Consider the following 15,092-nt stretch of genomic DNA (forward strand, 5'->3'; position numbering starts at 1 on the left):
GGAACATAATTTGCCTTTATTTGTGCCCAAGTAATCGGGAGTGCTTTGTAGTAATGTCTACAGTATGTTTGTCTATATTTAGAAAAACAACAAGGTATCTTTTATTATCATCAATAAGAAACTGCGGAAATCTTCCAGCTCAGTGCAGGTGTTTACAGCTTTTTGCCTTTCTCCTGACTTAGGTTGTACCAGTTTGCATAATGGATGCGTCGCCTTCCAGCACCCACCTTTCAGAGGTGCCCAGCTGAAGCCCTTGAGTGCATCTGCTTCCCTGGATCACATCACGCTCCCGCTACATCCCCTGTTTTGCTCCTCTACTGCACTTTGCTTCCTGTTTTGATGTTTTTCACCTGAACAGCAGAAATGTTTTAGCTTTCTAATTTTACTACTTTTTTAAAGAATTCGTCATTCGTTTCTCTTTATGGCCTAGTAGAGCTAAATGTCCATTTGAAACCGTGTCAGAAGGTGTTTTGGAGCTGCCAACCATAGGGACCTGCACTTGATTTCCCAATCAGTTCTACGCGGCCATGCTCACAGGCAACTACTGGGATGCAGCGTCGTGCCTGACTGGGCTGACCTTCGTCAGGTAGCCTTTTGTGGGGGTAGGCAGAAAATTTCTTTAAATAAAATCTGTTCAGTGTAAGTTAAAAGCAATTTGTTTTCAAAATCCCCCTTTATTGGTGCATACATCTGTATTTAAACCCAGTAACAGGATGGGAGGGACTGCTGAGTAACGGTCACAGACGGCCCAGGAGAGCCTCTGCCAGAGGTGGGCGCATGTGCGGGCCTGTGTCCTGGGGTGCTGTATAAATCTGGGAGCGAGGAAGGGGACTAGGACCGAGTCCATATCACCCATCACAAGCGGAAGAGGCATACCGGGCTACTAGACCCAGAAGGGAGGGCAACTCACTAGCTAATCCTGGAGGCCCCTCAGAAAGTGGGTCTTTTGGGTAAAAGAGAGACTAAAGACTTCTGGGAGACAGAAACGTGAGCAGGTGCAATGGTTTGTGTTGGAGAAAAGGGCTAGACCTCACAGATGTGGGTGTGGTTTTTGTGTGTGTGTTTGGGGTGTCTTTCCCTAAGTGCTCTGGATATCTCAAATGGGCAAAGATTGACGAGAGGACTTAAGAGCCATCTTAGGCCGCTGGAGGCACTTCTGAGATCAAACGTTCACATCTTTCAGTTTCCCCACGACAGACCTTTCTTTACGTAGCTACAGTGGACAACCTGCAGTCTGTGCAAGCTGTGCTCACTTCCGCCACCGGCTTTGAGCAGTCTCCTGCTTGGAAACTGCTTCTGTGTTTTACCTACCTCCACATGAGCCCAAGTGATTAAATGGTGGCCCTTGGTTTCTTTCTGAAGTTCAATCACATGCTTCCGTACCTTATTTCAAAATTATTATTACTTGGGAAACTTCCATCACAGTGTAGCGCTAGATACAGACCTCAGCACTGCGCAGGAATCTCAGTTAAGAATTTAAAGACATTTTGCAAACTACTATTCAAATTCTTTTGATGTCAGCGTAAATTAATATCCAGAAGAGAAAAGGCATGACACTGTATGTTAAACACTGTTTGTACAAGACTGCCCTTTAGCGAACACGTTTATTCCGAGCAGACTGTGTTGCCGCTGTCTGTGTAAGGCACTGAAGGACTTTTTTATAGACTTCCTTGCAAAGAAATAAAAATTTGTATCTCATTTCCTCTTTATTCTATGGAAGATGCCATTTATTGTGTAAACAGAAAGCAGCTGTTTGCAGCACTAGACATTAAACTAGGAACTCTTTTAAAAGATTTATGTTAACTAAGAGCGTTTAATAAGCTCACAATGTGAGTGCTAATGAATGAGTTTATTTTAATATCTATCACATTTCACTGTAGAAACATCCTGGTGTTTTGTCTACCCACAGTTTAATTTTACCGTCATTTGACATTCCCAGTAGGCAAGGCCAAAAGTAAACTGGGCTAGCCCATTTTACCGATCCAGATAAAAGAAAGAAAGAGAACCCTGGGATAAATCTGACCCAGTTGAGGGGACAGAGAGGTGCCTGAACCCGAAGCAGCACTCCCCGGCTGGTGAGGATGAATCACAGCATCACCTACCCCACCTCGAAAGTATGACTGAGTGGTCCAGGCAGGCACTCGCTGGAAACAAGCGCAGTGAATTTCAGGCTGAGAAAGGGAGACATGGAAGTAAAAAACAAGGAGGGAGAATGGGGATCAGATTTTCTGGCCTCTTGGATTTGCCAGTCCTCCTGCTTGCCAACTGGGGAAATCCCCTGTTCCCTGCTTCTTTACACACATTCCCTGCCTGGCTTTGTGTGGCGAGGCAGCAACGTCGTTCATTGAGCGACAAATCTGAATTCTTGGTTCTTAGTAACCTAACTTTGCCTTTGACGAGTAATTAAAAACGGACAAACATGCACCCACGTGTTAAAATACAGCAGTGCATTTATAAGTGTAATTGAGCTGTGATTAATTCCTCACATTTAATTACAAACTAATAAAAATCCATTACAGGGCAATGAATGAATCCTGCTGGGAGCAGGCCTGTTATCTCCTCTGTTCTGCATAACCTGTTGCCACATCCAGCTTTGCAAAGAATGGGCAAACGCCAACAGGACGATTTGGTGGTATCTGCGTTGCACATGTGAAAGCGACAGTGCAAGCTTTAAGAACATTTAGCGTCAGGACACCGGCAGGTCGTACAAGTCTTTTACGTACACTTCTGCCCCTGCAGGATAATGGCATTTCGTCTGCTCCTGAGATAAAGAGAAACTTGCTTTTCTCTCCTTTCCTACCAAACATGCTACAGGGACAGATGGATATTATTTTCTTGCTAGTGGCATAAAGGCAGCATCTCCGATATGGATTACCCCAGAATTATCCTTCTTGACAAATAGGTTATGAAACCATCACTTAGTCTCTTGGCAGGTTCCAACCCTGCCTTCACCCAAGAAGCCCTGAGCAGCTGCTGCCTTCTCTCTGCCACTGGCTGTAGGTGTGCATTTTTTCTTTCCCTTTGCTGCCCTGAGCATTTCAGGCGTTTTCAAATCCATCTGGTGCAAGGTGTGTGACTGCATAGACCAAGCACGGTTAGCGGCTTTATCTGCTCTTTGTTGGGTTAGCTCAGTTAAACACAGCAGCACCCGCCAGCTATTCCACCAGAGCCACAACCCATCTGCATGCGGCTCCAGCTAAGAAGTTCTCATGAAATACTCCTTCTGTGCTAAATATACTGATTCCCTGATGGCATCTTGCACCATTTGCTCCTGCCCCCAAATTCGCGCAACAGTAGCATCCAGTTTTGCTCCTCTAACATTTGAGGAGGCAGGGAATGGCAGAAAGAGGGAGTAAAAAAATGTATTTTTAGCTCCATTTATTGCATTTTAGTACGATTGCTTTCTGGTTTAAAAGGAAATGTAACTGAAACCCAATGTGGTTTTGGAGTAAGGAAGAAGTTAAATAAAAATTAACATTTTAAAGCAGGGAAATGATTTGTGAATTAAAATACTTTATTCTTGTGGCTTTGCAGAATCACTTTCCCTTTGCCTTCAAGGTAGCCAGAACAATTTTCAGCCCAAACCAATATTTGAATTCCTGTTCTTCCCAAAGAAAACTAGTGGGTGCCTTTCTGTCTAGGAGCTAAACCAGAGATGTGCCCTAGGGTTTAGCTGCAGTTCAGCTTTGGGGAGGCCACCATCCTGTCCATCCTGCTGGCTTCCACCGATAATGGGCACGCAGTGCAGACATAGGGAATCACATTATACCGCCGTTGTTACAATACTGGCTTTCCCACCGATCGTAGTAGAAACATAGTCTACAGCAAATACAACTTCATAAAGGAGGGATCCACTGCGTTAGAGTAACAATGCTCAGCAGTGTCTCCAATTGGCTGTTCTGGTTAGTACAATGCAAAAGGGAACACTGGGAATATTCAACAAGAAAATACCCTGCAACAAGCTCAATGTCGCTTTTTTTTTTTAAGTTGCTTGTCTTTTTGCTATGACACAGCCAACTAAGGGAGAGGTTCTTTGATTTGATTAACAAATATGAACAACAACATTATAGTCACCTTCAGTCTTTTGGAAAACTGAAGCTGGCAACGTAAGTGTCCCATACCAAGCCAAGCAAGGAAGGGCTCTAACAGATGCCTGGTGAAAAAAAAAGAGAGAAAAACTTATGTCTTTTCTGGATGTATTTCCCTGCACTACACCCCTTTTGGGGGCACAATGGCTTTCAGCTCTGATCCCTTCTGCGACCCACTGGCAGCGCAGCAATGCAAGCTGCAGTGCTGGCACGAGGAAGGACCAGGAAGCTCCAGAGAAGGGCTGGGAGCACGCGGCTGTTCTGGGCGGGCAGGCACCACGTAGGCTGGCTTGCCTGATGGAAGCCCAGCTTTGTGATGCTGTGTCCCAGGTTCTCAGCCTCATCTCCCTGAGAGCACGGAGACTCGTGACTTTGGTCCTCTGAAGACAGAGGTTTCCAGTTAGACATCTGCAGTACCCCGTGATGGCGATGTGAGAATACCCCAACATGGCCTGACTCATTTTTTAAGTCCATTGCACTTTAACATAATGAACCTGGATCAAAACCAATGCAAAGCTGGGAATACAGCTTCCAATTCCTCCACTCAACAACCATGCCAGAGTTCATTCACACCACCTTTCAAACCCCACGCTATGACCTTATGATATCCCAAAAGCCAATGATCAGCAAAAATATTTCTGCAGGCCAGGAAACCTGGAGCAGGAAGTCCCACAAAGGAATCCTTCAGAAAAACTTACCCATTATTATTTTGTTCATCTAAGGTGTCTAGCTAACCCTGATCACTATGGATTTGAGATTGATTGTTTAAATCATTTATCCTCTTAAATTCTTTGTGAGATATGTTGCAGATAAGTTATAGAGACTGCCACCTAACATCATGTAGGAGGTCTGAGATAAAATATCACCTGAACCCAAATCCCAAATTCTGGCTTTGACTACAGGGCCAACTTCCTCTATAATCTTGCTGGATTATGGAGATAAATAAACAGTTCATTTCATCAATAATCTAACAATATAGATTTTACATTATGTATACTTTTATATACAGACACACAAAATAGAAATGCATGTACATTTATTTCAAGTAATATTTATAACCTAATGTAATTTATATAATATATACATGGTTTATATAACATTTAAATCATTTATATGCATATGTTTTCAAAGGGCATTAGTATGACACTTAGTATGACATGTTGTCTCTCACCACACAATTAGTATTTTCTACTTTTCCCTCCCTGTTCAATTCTTATTGCAACCCCAAGAAAGCAACTTCACGAGTAACTTATTTTGGCTGACATGCACCTATAAATGTGTAGCATTTATTTGCCATATTGCTGCTCACAAAATGTTGCCATGCTATTGCACTCCTTTGTTTAAAGTTCTCCTCTAAAAGGCTCTCTGCAAGGGCTGTGTAGGAGGCTTTGCAGCAGGGAGGTTTGAAATTGTTTTTCTGAAAATTATTCTGAAAAGTCCTTTTCAAGGTCTTGGCCAGCTGCACCGTTATTTTCCTCTTTTCATTTTCTTTACTTCTACAGCACTGAATACGAGTCCCTATCTAATATTTTATATATAAAATATGTAGTTGAATCTCTACCATATACTTTCCTCTTTAGCAGCTTTTAGTGCACTGAGGCACTTTCAGTGATTTTCCTTTTGCCAGTGCAGTATTCAGTCCCTTAAAGACCAGACAATTTAGGGACCAATTTTACCACTATTACACTCATCACACTTTCCTTATATTGCATGTAGTGCCCCAGATGTCAACAGGTCGCTCGTATTTATGGAGTAAATTGATACCACCTATGTCAATACCTAGTCTTCAGCAGTTGTCTCTTGTTCATCTTCAATGGCAAACAGCATCACAAGGTATTTCCTCAAATACTAAACAGATGGCATCAATACAGCTGCTGGTCTTCCAGCAGAAAACTTCCTCCAATTTTGACCACGGTCATGGAAAGGACAACCAAACCCCCCAGCATGGGTAGTCTGCAGTAGAGAAAAAGCACTAGATGTTGACTTACAGCCCACTTTTTTTACCAAATATTGCGAAGTAGGTGTTTCTCTGGGTTGGCAGCCAGGAGTTTGGTCCTACACACCTAATGGATAGGAGTCAAATGGCCCACTAGTGAAAAATCCTTGTCTGCTTCAAACTCTGCCGATTCCTTTATTCAGGGACATCACAAGTATCCTATACAAACCAGCACCGACCTGGTTTCTGCACACCCCCCAAGGCGATTCAGCCATCTGAGCAGCAACCCTTTCCTAAGACCATTCACCCAGGAAACCTACCTATGCTCAAAAGTTCCTGCAGGATCCATCCTCAGTCATGCTGTGGCACAACGCATTTCACATGAAGACAGGAGCAGCCTTTAAGTTTTTGCCTACATTGACATATACGTGAAAAAGTGGGTACTTTCCCTTGTTCCAGGCACTTTGATTATAAATCCATAGAGAACTTGAGTAAACATAACTTCCTTAGGATGTTAAAAAGTTCAGACTGTGGAAAGAAGACATTTCTGAGAAACAGATTTTAGTCTTTGAAATAATTAGACTGAGCTGAACAGATTTTTGGCATTATTTGTAAGCCAGTCATTGTTCCGCCTTTGTACTTAGAAGAGCAATTATGACTCCTTTGGAAACATCCTTAGTTGAACTCTTAAAATAATAAAAACACTCCTCCATAAGACTACATCAACATATGGTTTTCGTAACGACAGCACAAACAAATCACCCACTCATCAAACACACTTAGGAAGAAGATAGGAACAAACAAATTTTCTAAAGATTACTTACTGGTCCTGATCAATCAGAAAAAAACCCCAAACTCTAAACTGCATTCAGGAACTGCCTATGGCATATAGAATACACATAAAATATGCAAAATACAAATAAGCAAAAACATAAATACAACCAAACACGGTAAAGCAAAGTTCATAGATAATATACTGTGAAGTTTTATTTCAAAAATACTGAACTGCTTATGCGCAGCTTTATGATCCTCTCACTAGTTTACTTTTAACTGTGGTGATACGTCATGAGTAAGCAAGAAAGAGATAAGGTACATCCACACTAGTGATCGTTATCAGAACATCCTCCCTGGTTTCAGCAGCTTCCTGCTAACTCCAGGGTGAGTTCCCAGCTGACCAAGAGCTGGTGGGTGATGTACCTCTCTGCTGTAGTTCCCTCTGGTAGATGCTGCTGCATGGTGACTACATGTGTGTTAACTATTTTGAGATTCATGGACCCCTGCCACCTTTCCACGGCTCCAGCCAGCTCTGTGGTGCATGCTGACAAGTTAGGATCACTTTAGAGAAGCAGAGTCCAAAGCACATCTATCTAGGCCTATCTAGAGCTTAACGCTAATACAGAAAATACCCGGCAACGTAAGCATCTGCACGTTCCAGGAGACTGGTCTTGGGGCAGTCCTGAAAGCATCCACATCTTTAGAAATGTGGAAGTTGAGGTAAATGAACAAAGAAAGGTTTAGAACTACAAGATCTTACCTCACGTAATATGTAGAAAAGTATACGCACACACACAGACAGAAGGCCTGTATCTTTTCACAGCTTCAATTTTCTCACCACTTTTGAGCACCTTTTAGGTACTAGTCTGGTTTTTCCAGAGCCTGGAAGGACTCCCCTTCTCCTTTGGATCACGACATCTGTCTCTCTGCTTACTATATCGTTTTATGCATATGCTGGAGACTGTGCCCAACAGCTGCTTCTCCATAACCTCTTCCTCTGTCAGGCGACATACGGATCAGTCCTCCTGCATGACCTGTGTCCACGCAGCGCACATATGGCTTCCTGGGACTGAGCACCAAGAAACAACTTGGCTGCCGGCAGCGGCCACAGCAGCTTCCACACAACTCCCTGTGACAACTTCAACCAAACCTTGGTGTACAAGGTGAAAGGGAGCAAACAAGCTCCACATTCAAAATGGAGCTTGCCATCTGACAAATACCCAGAAAGATATTGGTATCAATCAGAATGAAATAGAATTTTAAAAATTATCATAAGCAGATTCCTCCCAGAAGTGATCCTCAGTATGAAAAAGAATTTTTTAAATGATCATAAGCAGACTCCTCCAAGAAGAGATCCTGCCAGCATGTAGCTCTTGTTTGCCCTCTTCCAAGTGAGTATGTGTTTTGTGACTCTAAGAACAGAGTAAAAGACTCCACATGCTAGTTTTGATTCCAGCTCGAAAGTGGACCAAGCAAATCTCCCACACTTCTTGTCCTCCTCTGAGTAACTCTAGATGAGACTGCATGAGAACACTAAAACACTGATGGCTGAGCTGGAGTCCTTGCTACCACGCTCTCACTGTTGCTGCAGCCTGTAGGACTGGGAAGATGGTATTAGCTCTGAGAAATATATGGCAACAAAAACTTCCGTAGACAGAGCAAGAGCCTCTTGCTTGTTGTCAATGCAATGAGTTCATGGCAGGAAGAGAAACTAAGTTTCCTCCAATCCCTACCTATGCCCTGCCATTTTCAGGTTCAGTCAGATTCAAGATTGCTGCTGCTACAGATGTTCAGCTCAGAATTATGTCCCAAATAGCTTCAGCAGAAGGGGCTGCCTCTGTCCTGCCACATGCTGAAAGCTCTGCATGGTAGTGCTTGGTCTTCTTTAGGGGGACATTGCTCTCACTCTGCAAAAATCATTGTCAAGTCCTTGGAGAGACCGTAGGTGCCGAAGATGATCAGTGCTGATGAGTCATGGTGCGTGGAATACTTCCATTAAAAAAAAAATAATGAAAATCAAGGGGAAAATGTGAACATTATCTGTCTTTGAATATCTTTATCAGAGGCAATGGCTGCTTCCAATTTTTGTCAAACTATGTTACTATTTTATCAGAGATCAAGATTTGAGTATTTAAAACCTGTAAAAATTAAGAGTGCTACTGGAAACAATGCTGTAATACAGTCTAATTTATTATTATTGAGCTTTGAAAGGTAACTAAATGACAGCCTGATCCTTTGGGCAATTTCTCAAGACTTAATCTTTGTTATAAAGAAATTATTTACATTTTATTTGACATTGCCATGTGAAGTTAGGAAAAGTCTTGATGATGAAGTACCATTACCCTGTACGAATGCAGTAAGGAATGCACCTCTAATTTGTCAGTCTGTCTCCTTCGTTGCCACGGGCCTCAATCTTGGCAGGAAAATTACCCTTGAAAAATAAATCCAGTTCTCCTGATCTTAGGGCTTCTAAAGTAAGCTAGTCCTTTGGCCAGAGAAATGTTATTTTGAGATCTGCATCTAGGAAGGGGACACAGCCACAGGGAACGGGGCAGCTGGCAGCGGCCCTGTACTCCGGAAGTCTCATGTTTGACTGTCTCGGCATGTTTTCAGTTATCTGGGGGAAATTTATTTAGTTTTATTTCAGACAAAAATAGGAAGCATAGAAGAAGCTGTAGGAGGGCTCTTCATAAGCTTGAGGTGAGCTGAGAGCAGCCAGGTGTTTCAGTGAATGTTACCTATGACTAGCAGAGCAGTATCTGATCGAAGGTTTTTCCTTGCCAACAGTGATGACTCATACGAATTATCTTTTCTCTCTGTACACTGTCTAGTATTTACTCATTACAGTTCTGCATTGTTTTTCATTTCTTGCAAGAAAATGAAAAACATCATTACCACGTTTCCCTTCAGCTTAAGATTTTTAACCGTTTCTTGGTGTGGGGCTTCACAAACAGAAAAACCTGAAATTCTTTGGGCTCTTTGCTGCTCAGACAGCATTTGTAGAGAGTCCTCAGCTTTTTCAGTGTGGACTGCTTCTAAATCTGCCCTGTCCAGTCATTATCCTGTTACTGTTAGCTGTGTAAAAAGCTATGCGAGAGAGTTTTATTTGTCTCTGAATTGTGTATGTGCACTTATGCTACAGAAACCTAATAGGAACATCTGTTAACTGTGGAAGTGGTATGTGTGATGGATTCATCATCATAGCTTCTCTAAAAAAGTAATTCCTTACATTTCCTTTGCAAGACAGACTGCCAGAAGGTCTTCTGTCAGTCCACATTCTCACTCTCTCCATTGCTTTGTCTGACTTCTTGAGTGACAGTGGCAGAGAACTCCAGAATACCTACAAGATGTAACAAGAGAATCAGCTATTTGTCTCTGAAGGAAAACTTAAAAAAAAATTAGACCATTATATTCATGATCAGGGTTAAGAGCTGTTTAAATAATTCCTCTAAAATAATGCAGTACAATAGTCACTACCCTTTTCTTAAATTTTAAAGTATGGCTATACAGTAGACAAAAGGTTACCTCCAGAAACTTTAAAACTTTTTATTTTTTTTATTTACAACAAATAATTTATCTACAAATTAAGAACACAAACTTTGAAAAAAAACCTTTTTTTTTAAAAAAAAAAAGAAAGAAAAAGTCACTTTGCATATACATGAGAAAAGTTTTTAACAAGAATATGACAAGAGCCGCATCTCATTGAGACCTATATCACTTTAAGGACAATCTTCCAGTGCCTTGCAAAATTTTCTGATTTTTTAAGACTCTTAGTTCCTGTCCCCATCCTTTATTTGCCTAGGCAATCACAAGAAGCCTCAAATTTAGCTCAACACTCCAGTCCTTACTAAGCATTTTGACTGTACTAACCATCATAAGTCACAGTAGTCATCTCCTTCTGCAGTCCGCTCCCACCACTTCAGTATTAGCTCCTGTCGGAGAGATGCGAAAGCAATAAGGAGCTCAACTTCACCAGATGTGTGCTCTGCTGCAAAACCTAGCTCCCCTCTCGCCACGATCTCAGCATTTGCCTCATGCACGGCACACAGACCATCCAAACGCACTGATGGGATTTATACAATAGCACGAGGTCATGGTCAAAGCTCTGTGTGGCAGCCCAAGTCTAATAACACATCAGAGGCGAGATCAAAAGATTAATGGGCAATCAGCTTGCATTATTAACAATGTCGTAAACAAAACAAAGTGGAAAGATCAATCTTCCCCCTTAACTTTTTATTTTTATTTCCTTACTTTTCCAGGCTAGGGTCACGGGAATGTATCCTGCTGCAGCCTTACCTGACACTAAACATCAGTTTTGTTTAATAATTAAAATGCAGCTGCTGTGAATCCAGTGCATCTTGCTTTGGGGATGCCTTTGGTTCTTGCCTGTTTAAAAAAAACTCTCACAGCACACTAAACTTAAGATTTTTCTTTTTGTATCTATTAGTTTAATCCTTCAGCAAGGGATAATTTAAACTCCTGTTAGTTAATCTAGACAACAGACATCCCCTTCTCCACCCTTTTCTCTTCTCCTCAGCCATGGATTGTGGTGGGAATTTCTAACTGAAATTTCATTAGGATAAACAATTTTTTTTTCTTAAGATGAAAGAGATTGTTATAGGATTAAAAGACTGCAAAACAGGAAAGCAGAATTTATATGATAATCACAGAATCAAAAAAAAATTTCTCATAACTAAATAACATTTTACAAAGTTAAGAAAAGCAACAAAGGAAGTTTGAAGACAACCGATACAAACAAGTCATCAAAAGTCTCATCTGGAGATGGCACAAGACAGAAGGATATTTATTTATTAGCAAAATAACTACATCTTCCTAGAGCATCACAGTTTGGATTATGGCACCTCTCTGCCAGGCAAGCAAGAGCTGGGATAACTCCTGGTGCAAGCTTTCACTCCTGCTCCAAAAACAAAGGCTAAGCCTGCTGAGAATGTACGTTTCATTCACATATATGGCCTAGCGAAGATGGCCTGCAGTGTGTGTTGCTTTTAGTTTTTATAATTAACCATGCAGAGGTTAAAAATTCAAGTGTGTGTGTCCCAGCTTGGAAGTCTGGCCAGCAGCACAAAGGAGCCGTAGGGTTGGAGTCAGGCAGCCTCTCCTCCGCTTTTTGTTCTTTGAGTTGCTTATTGCGAGGGTTTTTTTAACATTCACAAGGTAAGCATCTCATGTATGTTCTCTTGCAAGCCCTGGTAGAGAACTTGCTTGCAAGACGTCTGTGGTGAGATGGTGGACGCAGAGTCTGAACTTGCAGCCAGGGATTATAGAGCAAAGAGAGCAATTTTTCTGTACAGTCCTTCTGATGCTATGGGGAAACTCTTTGTTTCTAAGAGCCTTTAAGGGTGAAGCCAAAACATTGCTTGAGTTTAAATTGCCTGCTTTTCCTTGACAAATCCGTTCCCATGGATAGCTTGAAGAGGCACCTATGTGCACTTAATTTGAATGAGCTTGGGGGTTTTTATACAGCTGCAGAGCTTGAATAACTCGTGGTCTCCTCAGTAAGGTCTTACACAGTTATGCCAAAGATCACGGTGGGGCTGGTCAAGAGCCCTCTGAAATATTCTGGATCACTTGGAGGCCACTAGCTTTGCAGTCTGCACAGGTTGTGAAGTTTGCAGGAAGCAAGAGCAATCCTGTCAGCATTTTCTGTGCCTGCATCAAGCCAATCCCGCAGGCAGTGCCCGCAGACCCCGTGCAGCCGTAAGGCGCACTCAGCAGCCACTCGGGAGCAGCTGAGGACGTGGCTGTGGCTGTGGTCACCAGAGACTTACTGCTCTATCCACAACTGGTACCCCTTAGGAAATGCCTTGTGTTAGGAAGTGGGTGCGTCCTCATCCCAGAAGAGACGTACCAGAGTCCCACAGTCTGCCAAAAACTTTTTTCTCTGGCTCTTACCAAGCTCCTTCCTTTCAGCTTGTCCCATTGCCCTGACTTGGCAAGAGGGGTGCAAGAGAAGGCAGGGCGGCCTGGTGCATTTCCATGGTACACCCAGGTAGGATCCAAAACGAGTGCAAGGATGGTCTTGCCAAAAATGCTGCAAAGGCTTGTGGACCGAGCGATGTGTAGCGTGAATACAGGCAATAAGGTGCGCAGGCATCCAGAGAGCACAGCACTGTGGGGCACAGCTGAGAGAAGGGCGCAGACGCAGCCATTTGTACCAATGGGGAGAGTAAGCCCCAAGATGAGAGGGACCTCAAGACAAGCATTAGGTTTGGAGTAGCAGTCAGACGGCTCATTGCATGGCAGATATCTTTGTCAGGCACAGGATAAGAAATTTCAAGTACTGACAGAGATACAAAATGAGGTTTAAAACTGGCTATAATGACCGTCCTGAAAATCCTTTCTCTCTATTCTCTCTTCTACATCCTCACCTACACAATGAACAAGACAAGCGAAAGGTTGCAGGAGCTCCACAGGGATGCACTCAGCCAGAAGAGTAAACAGTAGTAAAAAATTATCTTCTGGGATCTCCCTGAGAGATAGAAATAGAGTTGCTGAAAGCCAACCATACAAATTGCTGTAGAGTTTGCAACTGCATCAACGGTTTGGAAACTGGAAACAGCCAACAGCTCTGTCTGCGTTGGTCAAAGCACCTTCCCCGTTCTCCTGGCCAGGAAACCATCTGCTACGGGAACGAGCATTGTGCATGCACACGCTCAGGTATAAATGCAGACTGACAACAATCAGGAAGATGCAAAATACCTAGTTAATGGGAACCTCTTCTAGAGATACCATGGATGAGTTAGCTGCCTTGCCTTTTGTCCAGTCTTGGCATCATGAAGAAAGCCAGGAAAGCAGCTTTTTTAGTTTTGTTAGCGTGCTTCCTTCCACTGTTAATTATAAGGACTATGTAACACACTCCAAACTCTTTTTTTTTTTTTGACAAACTGCTAGTGTTAGAAAAAAGATTGCAATTCGTTTAGCAATAGAAGTCAACAAGCTTTTTGTTACTGATTGGGAAAGGAATTTTTAAAAAATGCTGAAATATTATAAGTCCAAAGATGTTAGCTGTTTGTCAAAACGAATTATAAGAGATGAATTTCTGTTCCATACAGAAATAGATTTATGGAAACTATTAAGGAGAAAAATAAATTACCTAGTTCTCTCTGTCACGCTATCACCTGCTTATCATGATGGCAAATGTTTGTAATAAAAATCAGTTAATAAGCAAACCACTATTTTATATACTAACTTCAAATTTTGCATGCTAACTTCAGTTTCAGAGCTGATTAAAGAAGTACTTTAATGTAGAACATGTGTTTTTCTTGGGTTTTGTCTCTTAAGGCTGGTGTAATTAAGGGGTTAATTAGAATCTTAAATACTTAAGTTTGCATGTTGCGAGATACATCTCACTCTATAAAAATAGCTTTATGACATAGGAAAAAAGTGGGGTTTTTCATTATAATTGCCCATCTTGTGTATTAGCAGTATGAGGGTCCAAATGAGACTGTAAACATCTTAAAATAATCAGTTTCCAATTACATTTTATTATTTATAATAATTGAACTCTATTGCTTTCTTGATGTTCATATTGCCACAATGTTCCTGAAGCCATACTTACTGGGTCAGCTATGTTATGGCTATAAAGGTTGCATGGAGCTGCACACAATAAAAACAAAATAAAGGCAGTAAAATACAATTGTGCGGCTTCTACAGCAGCAGAACAACACCAACAGGGTTCACCTTTGCATTGAAGGAGGGAGTAAACTGGGATCAGGCGATCTCAAATTTAATTTTTTTAGATGTTTCACAGCCCACGTTGACTTTAACCTTTGTTCTTTTAGGGGCCTTGCATTTTGTTTTCTTTTCTGGTCATTAATTTTTATGGGACATTTAATGCCCATGGCAGGGCGATGTGTGTTTTCTGACATTCCTGCTGCCTGCGGTACACTACAGCAGCGTGCGGCCCATTCTCCAGCCATGACCGCTGCCACCCCTTTGCTTCTCGCCCACAGCAAGAGTTATCCTGAGACCTTTTGAAGCCCTTACACATATTACCAGAGCGAACAAGTCTCCCACTGCACAAGCAAGAAGCCCCAGGCTGCCAACCCTCCAGGCCACCGCCACAGCGACTCTTCCAGGGCAGAGGGCCTGGCCTAGGCCGCTGAAGTCCTGACCGCAGAGAAACCGATCCCCAAGTTGCTGCTTCGCAGGGAAGAACGGCGCCGCGCTACCCCCGGCCCAAAATGGCCGCCCTCCCGCGGTGGAAACTACAGCCCCCACAATCCTCCGCGGCACGCGCGGGAAGGGGGGGGGGGTGTTTACCAGCGTATGCG

General features: G+C 42.5%; 1 long non-coding RNA gene across 1 annotated transcript; it reads right to left on the minus strand.

Moving 5' to 3' along the window:
• Positions 1-6,123: 6,123 nt before the first annotated feature.
• On the minus strand, positions 6,124-14,975 carry LOC147602266 (uncharacterized). The gene is made up of 4 exons (XR_015257573.1): positions 14,500-14,975; positions 10,669-10,730; positions 10,028-10,138; positions 6,124-8,787 (listed from the first exon to the last, which is right to left on the minus strand). It is a non-coding gene; the product is annotated as an uncharacterized LOC147602266 (long non-coding RNA).
• Between the last annotated feature and the right edge of the window lie 117 nt (positions 14,976-15,092).

The sequence above is a fragment of the Chlamydotis macqueenii genome, chromosome 1 (assembly GCF_036417535.1).
Source record: "Chlamydotis macqueenii isolate bChlMac1 chromosome 1, bChlMac1.mat, whole genome shotgun sequence".
Lineage (NCBI taxonomy): Eukaryota > Metazoa > Chordata > Aves > Otidiformes > Otididae > Chlamydotis > Chlamydotis macqueenii.